Genomic DNA, 15892 nt, shown 5'->3' with positions numbered 1-15892 from the left:
CTCAACTAACGGACTTGAACCTTTCTTTTTATAGAGCACGTTTGAACCACTCCTTTTGTTGTATCTGCAAGTGGATATTTGGATAGCTTTGACGATTTCGTTGGAAACGGGAATATCTCCCTATAACATCTAGACAGAAGCATTCTCAGAAAGGTCTTTGTGATGGTTCCATTCAAGTCACAGAGTTGAACATTCTCTTTCATAGAGCAAGTTTGAAACACTCTTTTTGTAGTATCTGGAAGTGGACATTTGCAGCGTTTTGTGGCCTATGGTAAAAAAGGAAATATCTTCCCATGAAAACGAGATAGAAGCAATCTCAGAAACTTGTTTATGCTGTATGTACTGAAGTAACAGTGTTGAACCTTTCTATTGATAGAGCAGGTGTGAAACACTGTTTTTTTGGAATCTGCAAGAGGATATTTCTATAGAACTGAGGATTTCGTTGGAAGCGGGATTACAGATAAAAAGTAGAGAGCAGCATTCTCAGAAACTTCTTTGCGATGTTTGCATTCAAGTCACAGAGTTGAACATTCCCTTTCATACAGCAGGTTTGAAACACTCTTTTTGTACTATCTGGAAGTGGACATTTGGAACGGTACCAGGCCTATGGTGCAAAAGGAAATATCGTCGCATAAAAACAAGACAGAAGCATTCTCAGAAACTTATATGTGTTGTGTGTCCTCAGCTAACAGACTTGATCCTTTCTTTTGACACAGCAGTTTTGAAACACTCTTTTTGTAGAATCTGCAAGTGGATATTTGGATAGCTCAGAGGATTTCGTTGGAAACGGGATTACATATAAAAAGTAGACAGCAGCATTCTCAGAAACTTCTTTGTGATGTTTCCATTTAAGTCACAGAGTTGAACTTTCCCTTTCACAGAGCAGGTTTCAAACACTCTTTTTGTAGTATCTGGAAGTGGACATTTGCAGTGCTTTGTGGCCTAAGGTAAAAAAGGAAATATCTTCCCATAAAAACGAGATAGAAGCAATCTCAGAAACTTGTTTATGCTGTATCTACACAAGTAACAGTGTTGAACCTTTCTATTGACAGAGCACGTGTGAAACACTCTTTTTTTGGAATCTGCAAGTGGATATTTCTATAAAACTGAGGATTTCGTTGGAAGCGGGATTACAGATAAATAGTAGACAGCAGCATTCTCAGAAACTTCTTTGTGATGTTTGCATTCAAGTCACAGAGTTGAACATTCCCTTTCTTAGAGCAGGTTTGAAACACTCTTTTTGTAGTATCTGGAAGTGGACATTTGGAACGGTATCAGGCTTGTGGTTAAAAAGGTAATATCTTCCCATAAAAACAAGACAGAAGCATTCTCAGAAACTTATTTGCGATGTGTGTCCTCAACTAACAGACTTGAACCTTTCTTTTGATACAGCAGTTTTGAAACACTCTTTTTGTAGAATCTGCAAGTGGATATTTGGATAGCTCTGAGGATTTCGTTGGAAACGGGATTACATAAAAAGAGTGGACAGCAGCGTTCTCAGAAACTTCTTTGTGACGTTTGCATTCAAGTCACAGAGTTGAACATTCCCTGTCATAGAGCAGGTATGAAACACTCTTTTTGTAGCATCTGGAAGTGGACATTTCCAACGCTTTCTTGCCTACGGCGAAGAAGGAAATATCTTCCCATAAAAACAAGACAGAAGCATTCTCAGAAACTTATTTTTGATGTGTGTCCTCAACTAACGGACTTGAACCTTTCTTTTTATAGAGCACGTTTGAACCACTCCTTTTGTTGTATCTGCAAGTGGATATTTGGATAGCTTGGACGATTTCGTTGGAAATGGGAATATCTCCCTATAACATCTAGACAGAAGCATTCTCAGAAAGGTCTTTGTGATGTTTCCATTCAAGTCACAGAGTTGAACATTCTCTTTCATAGAGCAAGTTTGAAACACTCTTTTTGTAGTATCTGGAAGTGGACATTTGCAGCGTTTTGTGGCCTATGGTAAAAAAGGAAATATCTTCCCATGAAAACGAGATAGAAGCAATCTCAGAAACTTGTTTATGCTGTATGTACTGAAGTAACAGTGTTGAACCTTTCTATTGATAGAGCAGGTGTGAAACACTGTTTTTTTGGAATCTGCAAGAGGATATTTCTATAGAACTGAGGATTTCGTTGGAAGCGGGATTACAGATAAAAAGTAGAGAGCAGCATTCTCAGAAACTTCTTTGTGATGTTTGCATTCAAGTCACAGAGTTGAACATTCCCTTTCATACAGCAGGTTTGAAACACTCTTTTTGTACTATCTGGAAGTGGACATTTGGAACGGTACCAGGCCTATGGTTCAAAAGGAAATATCGTCGCAGAAAAACAAGACGGAAGCATTCTCAGAAACTTATTTGTGTTGTGTGTCCTCAACTAACAGACTTCAAGCTTTCTTTTGACACAGCAGTTTTGAAACACTCTTTTTGTAGAATCTGCAAGTGGATATTTGGATAGCTCTGACGATTTCGTTGGAAACGGGATTACATATAAAAAGTAGACAGCAGCATTCTCAGAAACTTCTTTGTGATGTTTCCATTTAAGTCACAGAGTTGAACATTCCCTTTCACAGAGCAGGTTTCAAACACTCTTTTTGTAGTATCTGGAAGTGGACATTTGCAGCGCTTTGTGGCCTATGGTAAAAAAAGGAAATATCTTCCCATAAAAACGAGATAGAAGCAATCTCAGAAACTTGTTTATGCTCTATCTACACAAGTAACAGTGTTGAACCTTTCTATTGACAGAGCACGTGTGAAACACTCTTTTTTTGGAATCTGCAAGTGGATATTTCTATAAAACTGAGGATTTCGTTGGAAGCTGGATTACAGATAAATAGTAGACAGCAGCATTCTCAGAAACTTCTTTGTGATGTTTGCATTCAAGTCACAGAGTTGAACATTCCCTTTCATAGAGCAGGTTTGAAACACTCTTTTTGTAGTATCTGGAAGTGGACATTTGGAACGGTATCAGGCCTATGGTTAAAAAGGAAATATCTTCCCATAAAAACAAGACGGAAGCATTCTCAGATACTTAGTTGCGATGTGTGTCCTCAACTAACAGACTTGAACCTTTCTTTTGACACAGCAGTTTTCAAAAACTCTTTTTGTAGAATCTGCAAGTGGATATTTGGATAGCTCTGAGGATTTCGTTGGAAACGGGATTACATATAAAAAGTAGACAGCAGCATTCTCAGAAACTTCTTTGTGATGTTTCCATTTAAGTCACAGAGTTGAACATTCCCTTTCACAGAGCAGGTTTCAAACACTCTTTTTGTAGTATCTGGAAGTGGACATTTGAAGCGCTTTGTCGCCTATGGTAAAAAAGGAAACATCTTCCCATAAAAACGAGATAGAAGCAATCTCAGAAACTTGTTTATGCTCTATCTACACAAGTAACAGTGTTGAACCTTTCTATTGACAGAGCACGTGTGAAACAGTCTTTTTTTGGAATCTGCAAGTGGATATTTCTATAAAACTGAGGATTTCTTTGGAAGCGGGATTACAGATAAATAGTAGACAGCAGCATTCTCAGAAACTTCTTTGTGATGTTTGCATTCAAGTCACAGAGTTGAACATTCCCTTTCATAGAGCATGTTTGAAACACTCTTTTTGTAGTATCTGGAAGTGGACATTTGGAACGGTATCAGGCCTGTGGTTAAGAAGGTAATATCTTCCCATAAAAACAAGACAGAAGCATTCTCAGAAACTTATTTGCGATGTGTGTCCTCAACTAACAGACTTGAACCTTTCTTTTGATACAGCAGTTTTGAAACACTCTTTTTGTAGAATCTGCAAGTGGATATTTGGATAGCTCTGAGGATTTCGTTGGAAACGGGATTACATAAAAAGAGTGGACAGCAGCATTCTCAGAAACTTCTTTGTGACGTTTGCATTCAAGTCACAGAGTTGAACATTCCCTGTCATAGAGCAGGTGTGAAACACTCTTTTTGTAGCATCTGGAAGTGGACATTTCCAACGCTTTCTTGCCTACGGCGAAGAAGGAAATATCTTCCCATAAAAACAAGACAGAAGCATTCTCAGAAACTTATTTCTGATGTGTGTCCTCAACTAACGGACTTGAACCTTTCTTTTTATAGAGCACGTTTGAACCACTCCTTTTGTTGTATCTGCAAGTGGATATTTGGATAGCTTTGACGATTTCGTTGGAAACGGGAATATCTCCCTATAACATCTAGACAGAAGCATTCTCAGAAAGGTCTTTGTGATGTTTCCATTCAAGTCACAGAGTTGAACATTCTCTTTCATAGAGCAAGTTTGAAACACTCTTTTTGTAGTATCTGGAAGTGGACATTTGCAGCGTTTTGTGGCCTATGGTAAAAAAGGAAATATCTTCCCATGAAAACGAGATAGAAGCAATCTCAGAAACTTGTTTATGCTGTATGTACTGAAGTAACAGTGTTGAACCTTTCTATTGATAGAGCAGGTGTGAAACACTGTTTTTTTGGAATCTGCAAGAGGATATTTCTATAGAACTGAGGATTTCGTTGGAAGCGGGATTACAGATAGAAAGTAGAGAGCAGCATTCTCAGAAACTTCTTTGTGATGTTTGCATTCAAGTCACAGAGTTGAACATTCCCTTTCATAGAGCAGGTTTGAAACACTCTTTTTGTACTATCTGGAAGTGGACATTTGGAACGGTACCAGGCCTATGGTTCAAAAGGAAATATCGTCGCAGAAAAACAAGATGGAAGCATTCTCAGAAACTTATTTGTGTTGTGTGTCCTCAACTAACAGACTTGAACCTTTCTTTTGACACAGCAGTTTTGAAACACTCTTTTTGTAGAATCTGCAAGTGGATATTTGGATAGCTCTGAGGATTTCGTTGGAAACGGGATTACATAAAAAAGTAGACAGCAGCATTCTCAGAAACTTCTTTGTGATATTTCCATTTAAGTCACAGAGTTGAACATTCCCTTTCACAGAGCAGGTTTCAAACACTCTTTTTGTAGTAACTGGAAGTGGACATTTGCAGCGCTTTGTGGCCTATGGTAAAAAAAGGAAATATCTTCCCATAAAAACGAGATGGAAGCAATCTCAGAAACTTGTTTATGCTCTATCTACACAAGTAACAGTGTTGAACCTTTCTATTGACAGAGCACGTGTGAAACACTCTTTTTTTGGAATCTGCAAGTGGATATTTCTATAAAACTGAGGATTTCGTTGGAAGCGGGATTACAGATAAATAGTAGACAGCAGCATTCTCAGAAACTTCTTTGTGATGTTTGCATTCAAGTCACAGAGTTGAACATTCCCTTTCATAGAGCAGGTTTGAAACACTCTTTTTGTAGTATCTGGAAGTGGACATTTGGAACGGTATCAGGCCTATGGTTAAAAAGGAAATATCTTCCCATAAAAACAAGACAGAAGCATTCTCAGAAACTTATTTGCGATGTGTGTCCTCAACTAACAGACTTGAACCTTTCTTTTGATACAGCAGTTTTGAAACACTCTTTTTGTAGAATCTGCAAGTGGATATTTGGATAGCTCTGAGGATTTCGTTGGAAACGGGATTACATAAAAAGAGTGGACAGCAGCATTCTCAGAAACTTCTTTGTGACGTTTGCATTCAAGTCACAGAGTTGAACATTCCCTGTCATAGAGCAGGTTTGAAACACTCTTTTTGTGCATCTGGAAGTGGACATTTCCAACGCTTTCTTGCCTACGGCGAAGAAGGAAATATCTTCGCATAGAAACAAGACAGAAGCATTCTCAGAAACTTATTTCTGATGTGTGTCCTCAACTAACGGACTTGAACCTTTCTTTTTATAGAGCACGTTTGAACCACTCCTTTTGTTGTATCTGCATGTGGATATTTGGATAGCTTTGACGATTTCGTTGGAAACGGGAATATCTCCCTATAACATCTAGACAGAAGCATTCTCAGAAACTTCTTTGTGATGTTTCCATTCAAGTCACAGAGTTGAACATTCTCTTTCATAGAGCAGGTTTGAAACACTCTTTTTGTAGTATCTGCAAGTGGACATTTGCAGCGCTTTGTGGCCTATGGTAAAAAAGGAAATATCTTCCCATGAAAACGAGATAGAAGCAATCTCAGAAACTTGTTTATGCTGTATGTACTGAAGTAACAGTGTTGAACCTTTCTATTGATAGAGCAGGTGTGAAACACTGTTTTTTTGGAATCTGCAAGAGGATATTTCTATAGAACTGAGGATTTCGTTGGAAGCGGGATTACAGATAAAAAGTAGAGAGCAGCATTCTCAGAAACTTCTTTCTGATGTTTGCATTCAAGTCACAGAGTTGAACATTCCCTTTCATACAGCAGGTTTGAAACACTCTTTTTGTACTATCTGGAAGTGGACATTTGGAACGGTACCAGGCCTATGGTTCAAAAGGAAATATCGTCGCAGAAAAACAAGACGGAAGCATTCTCAGAAACTTATTTGTGTTGTGTGTCCTCAACTAACAGACTTCAAGCTTTCTTTTGACACAGCAGTTTTGAAACACTCTTTTTGTAGAATCTGCAAGTGGATATTTGGATAGCTCTGACGATTTCATTGGAAACGGGATTACATATAAAAAGTAGACAGCAGCATTCTCAGAAACTTCTTTGTGATGTTTCCATTTAAGTCACAGAGTTGAACATTCCCTTTCACAGAGCAGGTTTCAAACACTCTTTTTGTAGTATCTGGAAGTGGACATTTGCAGCGCTTTGTGGCCTATGGTAAAAAAAGGAAATATCTTCCCATAAAAACGAGATAGAAGCAATCTCAGAAACTTGTTTATGCTCTATCTACACAAGTAACAGTGTTGAACCTTTCTATTGACAGAGCACGTGTGAAACACTCTTTTTTTGGAATCTGCAAGTGGATATATCTATAAAACTGAGGATTTCGTTGGAAGCGGGATTACAGATAAATAGTAGACAGCAGCATTCTCAGAAACTTCTTTGTGATGTTTGCATTCAAGTCACAGAGTTGAACATTCCCTTTCATAGAGCAGGTTTGAAACACTCTTTTTGTAGTATCTGGAAGTGGACATTTGGAACGGTATCAGGCCTATGGTTAAAAAGGAAATATCTTCCCATAAAAACAAGACGGAAGCATTCTCAGATACTTAGTTGCGATGTGTGTCCTCAACTAACAGACTTGAACCTTTCTTTTGACACAGCAGTTTTCAAACACTCTTTTTGTAGAATCTGCAAGTGGATATTTGGATAGCTCTGAGGATTTCGTTGGAAACGGGATTACATATAAAAAGTAGACAGCAGCATTCTCAGAAACTTCTTTGTGATGTTTCCATTTAAGTCACAGAGTTGAACATTCCCTTTCACAGAGCAGGTTTCAAACACTCTTTTTGTAGTATCTGGAAGTGGACATTTGAAGCGCTTTGTCGCCTATGGTAAAAAAGGAAACATCTTCCCATAAAAACGAGATAGAAGCAATCTCAGAAACTTGTTTATGCTCTATCTACACAAGTAACAATGTTGAACCTTTCTATTGATAGAGGAGGTGTGAAACACTCTTTTTTTGGAATTTGCAAGAGGATATTTCTATAGAACTGAGGATTTCGTTGGAAGCGGGATTACAGAAATATAGTAGACAGCAGCATTCTCAGAAACTTCTTTGTGATGTTTGCATTCAAGTCACAGAGTTGAACATTCCCTTTCATAGAGCAGGTTTGAAACACTCTTTTTGTAGTATCTGGAAGTGGACATTTGGAACGGTATCAGGCCTGTGGTTAAGAAGGAAATATCTTCCCATAAAAACAAGACAGAAGCATTCTCAGAAACTTATTTGCGATGTGTGTCCTCAACTAACAGACTTGAACCTTTCTTTTGATACAGCAGTTTTGAAACACTCTTTTTGTAGAATCTGGAAGTGGATATTTGCATAGCTCTGAGGATTTCGTTGGAAACGGGATTACATAAAAAGAGTGGACAGCAGCATTCTCAGAAACTTCTTTGTGACGTTTGCATTCAAGTCACAGAGTTGAACATTCCCTGTCATAGAGCAGGTTTGAAACACTCTTTTTGTAGCATCTGGAAGTGGACATTTCCAACGCTTTCTTGCCTACGGCGAAGAAGGAAATATCTTCCCATAAAAACAAGACAGAAGCATTCTCAGAAACTTATTTCTGATGTGTGTCCTCAACTAACGGACTTGAACCTTTCTTTTTATAGAGCACGTTTGAACCACTCCTTTTGTTGTATCTGCAAGTGGATATTTGGATAGCTTTGACGATTTCGTTGGAAACGGGAATATCTCCCTATAACATCTAGACAGAAGCATTCTCAGAAAGGTCTTTGTGATGGTTCCATTCAAGTCACAGAGTTGAACATTCTCTTTCATAGAGCAAGTTTGAAACACTCTTTTTGTAGTATCTGGAAGTGGACATTTGCAGCGTTTTGTGGCCTATGGTAAAAAAGGAAATATCTTCCCATGAAAACGAGATAGAAGCAATCTCAGAAACTTGTTTATGCTGTATGTACTGAAGTAACAGTGTTGAACCTTTCTATTGATAGAGCAGGTGTGAAACACTGTTTTTTTGGAATCTGCAAGAGGATATTTCTATAGAACTGAGGATTTCGTTGGAAGCGGGATTACAGATAAAAAGTAGAGAGCAGCATTCTCAGAAACTTCTTTGCGATGTTTGCATTCAAGTCACAGAGTTGAACATTCCCTTTCATACAGCAGGTTTGAAACACTCTTTTTGTACTATCTGGAAGTGGACATTTGGAACGGTACCAGGCCTATGGTGCAAAAGGAAATATCGTCGCATAAAAACAAGACAGAAGCATTCTCAGAAACTTATATGTGTTGTGTGTCCTCAGCTAACAGACTTGATCCTTTCTTTTGACACAGCAGTTTTGAAACACTCTTTTTGTAGAATCTGCAAGTGGATATTTGGATAGCTCAGAGGATTTCGTTGGAAACGGGATTACATATAAAAAGTAGACAGCAGCATTCTCAGAAACTTCTTTGTGATGTTTCCATTTAAGTCACAGAGTTGAACTTTCCCTTTCACAGAGCAGGTTTCAAACACTCTTTTTGTAGTATCTGGAAGTGGACATTTGCAGTGCTTTGTGGCCTAAGGTAAAAAAGGAAATATCTTCCCATAAAAACGAGATAGAAGCAATCTCAGAAACTTGTTTATGCTGTATCTACACAAGTAACAGTGTTGAACCTTTCTATTGACAGAGCACGTGTGAAACACTCTTTTTTTGGAATCTGCAAGTGGATATTTCTATAAAACTGAGGATTTCGTTGGAAGCGGGATTACAGATAAATAGTAGACAGCAGCATTCTCAGAAACTTCTTTGTGATGTTTGCATTCAAGTCACAGAGTTGAACATTCCCTTTCTTAGAGCAGGTTTGAAACACTCTTTTTGTAGTATCTGGAAGTGGACATTTGGAACGGTATCAGGCTTGTGGTTAAAAAGGTAATATCTTCCCATAAAAACAAGACAGAAGCATTCTCAGAAACTTATTTGCGATGTGTGTCCTCAACTAACAGACTTGAACCTTTCTTTTGATACAGCAGTTTTGAAACACTCTTTTTGTAGAATCTGCAAGTGGATATTTGGATAGCTCTGAGGATTTCGTTGGAAACGGGATTACATAAAAAGAGTGGACAGCAGCGTTCTCAGAAACTTCTTTGTGACGTTTGCATTCAAGTCACAGAGTTGAACATTCCCTGTCATAGAGCAGGTATGAAACACTCTTTTTGTAGCATCTGGAAGTGGACATTTCCAACGCTTTCTTGCCTACGGCGAAGAAGGAAATATCTTCCCATAAAAACAAGACAGAAGCATTCTCAGAAACTTATTTTTGATGTGTGTCCTCAACTAACGGACTTGAACCTTTCTTTTTATAGAGCACGTTTGAACCACTCCTTTTGTTGTATCTGCAAGTGGATATTTGGATAGCTTGGACGATTTCGTTGGAAATGGGAATATCTCCCTATAACATCTAGACAGAAGCATTCTCAGAAAGGTCTTTGTGATGTTTCCATTCAAGTCACAGAGTTGAACATTCTCTTTCATAGAGCAAGTTTGAAACACTCTTTTTGTAGTATCTGGAAGTGGACATTTGCAGCGTTTTGTGGCCTATGGTAAAAAAGGAAATATCTTCCCATGAAAACGAGATAGAAGCAATCTCAGAAACTTGTTTATGCTGTATGTACTGAAGTAACAGTGTTGAACCTTTCTATTGATAGAGCAGGTGTGAAACACTGTTTTTTTGGAATCTGCAAGAGGATATTTCTATAGAACTGAGGATTTCGTTGGAAGCGGGATTACAGATAAAAAGTAGAGAGCAGCATTCTCAGAAACTTCTTTGTGATGTTTGCATTCAAGTCACAGAGTTGAACATTCCCTTTCATACAGCAGGTTTGAAACACTCTTTTTGTACTATCTGGAAGTGGACATTTGGAACGGTACTAGGCCTATGGTTCAAAAGGAAATATCGTCGCAGAAAAACAAGACGGAAGCATTCTCAGAAACTTATTTGTGTTGTGTGTCCTCAACTAACAGACTTCAAGCTTTCTTTTGACACAGCAGTTTTGAAACACTCTTTTTGTAGAATCTGCAAGTGGATATTTGGATAGCTCTGACGATTTCGTTGGAAACGGGATTACATATAAAAAGTAGACAGCAGCATTCTCAGAAACTTCTTTGTGATGTTTCCATTTAAGTCACAGAGTTGAACATTCCCTTTCACAGAGCAGGTTTCAAACACTCTTTTTGTAGTATCTGGAAGTGGACATTTGCAGCGCTTTGTGGCCTATGGTAAAAAAAGGAAATATCTTCCCATAAAAACGAGATAGAAGCAATCTCAGAAACTTGTTTATGCTCTATCTACACAAGTAACAGTGTTGAACCTTTCTATTGACAGAGCACGTGTGAAACACTCTTTTTTTGGAATCTGCAAGTGGATATTTCTATAAAACTGAGGATTTCGTTGGAAGCTGGATTACAGATAAATAGTAGACAGCAGCATTCTCAGAAACTTCTTTGTGATGTTTGCATTCAAGTCACAGAGTTGAACATTCCCTTTCATAGAGCAGGTTTGAAACACTCTTTTTGTAGTATCTGGAAGTGGACATTTGGAACGGTATCAGGCCTATGGTTAAAAAGGAAATATCTTCCCATAAAAACAAGACGGAAGCATTCTCAGATACTTAGTTGCGATGTGTGTCCTCAACTAACAGACTTGAACCTTTCTTTTGACACAGCAGTTTTCAAAAACTCTTTTTGTAGAATCTGCAAGTGGATATTTGGATAGCTCTGAGGATTTCGTTGGAAACGGGATTACATATAAAAAGTAGACAGCAGCATTCTCAGAAACTTCTTTGTGATGTTTCCATTTAAGTCACAGAGTTGAACATTCCCTTTCACAGAGCAGGTTTCAAACACTCTTTTTGTAGTATCTGGAAGTGGACATTTGAAGCGCTTTGTCGCCTATGGTAAAAAAGGAAACATCTTCCCATAAAAACGAGATAGAAGCAATCTCAGAAACTTGTTTATGCTCTATCTACACAAGTAACAGTGTTGAACCTTTCTATTGACAGAGCACGTGTGAAACAGTCTTTTTTTGGAATCTGCAAGTGGATATTTCTATAAAACTGAGGATTTCTTTGGAAGCGGGATTACAGATAAATAGTAGACAGCAGCATTCTCAGAAACTTCTTTGTGATGTTTGCATTCAAGTCACAGAGTTGAACATTCCCTTTCATAGAGCATGTTTGAAACACTCTTTTTGTAGTATCTGGAAGTGGACATTTGGAACGGTATCAGGCCTGTGGTTAAGAAGGTAATATCTTCCCATAAAAACAAGACAGAAGCATTCTCAGAAACTTATTTGCGATGTGTGTCCTCAACTAACAGACTTGAACCTTTCTTTTGATACAGCAGTTTTGAAACACTCTTTTTGTAGAATCTGCAAGTGGATATTTGGATAGCTCTGAGGATTTCGTTGGAAACGGGATTACATAAAAAGAGTGGACAGCAGCATTCTCAGAAACTTCTTTGTGACGTTTGCATTCAAGTCACAGAGTTGAACATTCCCTGTCATAGAGCAGGTATGAAACACTCTTTTTGTAGCATCTGGAAGTGGACATTTCCAACGCTTTCTTGCCTACGGCGAAGAAGGAAATATCTTCCCATAAAAACAAGACAGAAGCATTCTCAGAAACTTATTTCTGATGTGTGTCCTCAACTAACGGACTTGAACCTTTCTTTTTATAGAGCACGTTTGAACCACTCCTTTTGTTGTATCTGCAAGTGGATATTTGGATAGCTTTGACGATTTCGTTGGAAACGGGAATATCTCCCTATAACATCTAGACAGAAGCATTCTCAGAAAGGTCTTTGTGATGTTTCCATTCAAGTCACAGAGTTGAACATTCTCTTTCATAGAGCAAGTTTGAAACACTCTTTTTGTAGTATCTGGAAGTGGACATTTGCAGCGTTTTGTGGCCTATGGTAAAAAAGGAAATATCTTCCCATGAAAACGAGATAGAAGCAATCTCAGAAACTTGTTTATGCTGTATGTACTGAAGTAACAGTGTTGAACCTTTGTATTGATAGAGCAGGTGTGAAACACTGTTTTTTTGGAATCTGAAAGAGGATATTTCTATAGAACTGAGGATTTCGTTGGAAGCGGGATTACAGATAGAAAGTAGAGAGCAGCATTCTCAGAAACTTCTTTGTGATGTTTGCATTCAAGTCACAGAGTTGAACATTCCCTTTCATACAGCAGGTTTGAAACACTCTTTTTGTACTATCTGGAAGTGGACATTTGGAACGGTACCAGGCCTATGGTGCAAAAGGAAATATCGTCGCATAAAAACAAGACGGAAGCATTCTCAGAAACTTATTTGTGTTGTGTGTCCTCAGCTAACAGACTTGATCCTTTCTTTTGACACAGCAGTTTTGAAACACTCTTTTTGTAGAATCTGCAAGTGGATATTTGGATAGCTCAGAGGATTTTGTTGGAAACGGGATTACATATAAAAAGTAGACAGCAGCATTCTCAGAAACTTCTTTGTGATGTTTCCATTTAAGTCACAGAGTTGAACATTCCCTTTCACAGAGCAGGTTTCAAACACTCTTTTTGTAGTATCTGGAAGTGGACATTTGCAGTGCTTTGTGGCCTAAGGTAAAAAAGGAAATATCTTCCCATAAAAACGAGATAGAAGCAATCTCAGAAACTTGTTTATGCTCTATCTACACAAGTAACAGTGTTGAACCTTTCTATTGACAGAGCACGTGTGAAACACTCTTTTTTTGGAATCTGCAAGTGGATATTTCTATAAAACTGAGGATTTCGTTGGAAGCGGGATTACAGATAAATAGTAGACAGCAGCATTCTCAGAAACTTCTTTGTGATGTTTGCATTCAAGTCACAGAGTTGAACATTCCCTTTCTTAGAGCAGGTTTGAAACACTCTTTTTGTAGTATCTGGAAGTGGACATTTGGAACGGTATCAGGCCTGTGGTTAAAAAGGAAATATCTTCCCATAAAAACAAGACAGAAGCATTCTCAGAAACTTATTTGCGATGTGTGTCCTCAACTAACAGACTTGAACCTTTCTTTTGATACAGCAGTTTTGAAACACTCTTTTTGTAGAATCTGCAAGTGGATATTTGGATAGCTCTGAGGATTTCGTTGGAAACGGGATTACATAAAAAGAGTGGACAGCAGCGTTCTCAGAAACTTCTTTGTGACGTTTGCATTCAAGTCACAGAGTTGAACATTCCCTGTCATAGAGCAGGTATGAAACACTCTTTTTGTAGCATCTGGAAGTGGACATTTCCAACGCTTTCTTGCCTACGGCGAAGAAGGAAATATCTTCCCATAAAAACAAGACAGAAGCATTCTCAGAAACTTATTTCTGATGTGTGTCCTCAACTAACGGACTTGAACCTTTCTTTTTATAGAGCACGTTTGAACCACTCCTTTTGTTGTATCTGCAAGTGGATATTTGGATAGCTTTGACGATTTCGTTGGAAACGGGAATATCTCCCTATAACATCTAGACAGAAGCATTCTCAGAAACTTCTTTGTGATGTTTCTATTCAAGTCACAGAGTTGAACATTCTCTTTCATAGAGCAGGTTTGAAACACTCTTTTTGTAGTATCTGGAAGTGGACATTTGCAGCGCTTTGTGGCCTATGATAAAAAAGGAAATATCTTCCCATGAAAACGAGATAGAAGCAATCTCAGAAACTTGTTTATGCTGTATGTACTGAAGTAACAGTGTTGAACCTTTCTATTGATAGAGCAGGTGTGAAACACTGTTTTTTTGGAATCTGCAAGAGGATATTTCTATAGAACTGAGGATTTCGTTGGAAGCGGGATTACAGATAGAAAGTAGAGAGCAGCATTCTCAGAAACTTCTTTGTGATGTTTGCATTCAAGTCAGAGTTGAACATTCCCTTTCATACAGCAGGTTTGAAACACTCTTTTTGTACTATCTGGAAGTGGACATTTGGAACGGTACCAGGCCTATGGTTCAAAAGGAAATATCGTCGCAGAAAAACAAGATGGAAGCATTCTCAGAAACTTATTTGTGTTGTGTGTCCTCAACTAACAGACTTGAACCTTTCTTTTGACACAGCAGTTTTGAAACACTCTTTTTGTAGAATCTGCAAGTGGATATTTGGATAGCTCTGAGGATTTCGTTGGAAACGGGATTACATATAAAAAGTAGACAGCAGCATTCTCAGAAACTTCTTTGTGATATTTCCATTTAAGTCACAGAGTTGAACATTCCCTTTCACAGAGCAGGTTTCAAACACTCTTTTTGTAGTAACTGGAAGTGGACATTTGCAGTGCTTTGTGGCCTATGGTAAAAAAAGGAAATATCTTCCCATAAAAACGAGATAGAAGCAATCTCAGAAACTTGTTTATGCTCTATCTACACAAGTAACAGTGTTGAACCTTTCTATTGACAGAGCACGTGTGAAACACTCTTTTTTTGGAATCTGCAAGTGGATATTTCTATAAAACTGAGGATGTCGTTGGAAGCGGGATTACAGATAAATAGTAGACAGCAGCATTCTCAGAAACTTCTTTGTGATGTTTGCATTCAAGTCACAGAGTTGAACATTCCCTTTCATAGAGCAGGTTTGAAACACTCTTTTTGTAGTATCTGGAAGAGGACATTTGGAACGCTATCAGGCCTATGGGTAAAAAGGAAATATCTTCCCATAAAAACAAGACAGAAGCATTCTCAGAAACTTATTTGCGATGTGTGTCCTCAACTAACAGACTTGAACCTTTCTTTTGATACAGCAGTTTTGAAACACTCTTTTTGTAGAATCTGCAAGTGGATATTTGGATAGCTCTGAGGATTTCGTTGGAAACGGGATTACATAGTGGACAGCAGCATTCTCAGAAACTTCTTTGTGACGTTTGCATTCAAGTCACAGAGTTGAACATTCCCTGTCATAGAGCAGGTTTGAAACACTCTTTTTGTGCATCTGGAAGTGGACATTTCCAACGCTTTCTTGCCTACGGCGAGGAAGGAAATATCTTCCCCTAAAAACAAGACAGAAGCATTCTCAGAAACTTATTTCTGATGTGTGTCCTCAACTAACGGACTTGAACCTTTCTTTTTATAGAGCACGTTTGAACCACTCCTTTTGTTGTATCTGCAAGTGGATATTTGGATAGCTTGGACGATTTCGTTGGAAACGGGAATATCTCCCTATAACATCTAGACAGAAGCATTCTCAGAAACTTCTTTGTGATGTTTCCATTCAAGTCACAGAGTTGAACATTCTCTTTCATAGAGCAGGTTTGAAACACTCTTTTTGTAGTATCTGGAAGTGGACATTTGCAGCGCTTTGTGGCCTATGATAAAAAAGGAAATATCTTCCCATGAAAACGAGATAGAAGCAATCTC

This window comes from Pan troglodytes, chromosome 11 (assembly GCF_028858775.2).
Source record: "Pan troglodytes isolate AG18354 chromosome 11, NHGRI_mPanTro3-v2.0_pri, whole genome shotgun sequence".
NCBI classification, from domain to species: Eukaryota; Metazoa; Chordata; class Mammalia; order Primates; family Hominidae; genus Pan; species Pan troglodytes.
The sequence above is the reverse complement of the archived record's forward strand: the minus strand, read 5'-3'. Positions refer to the sequence as shown.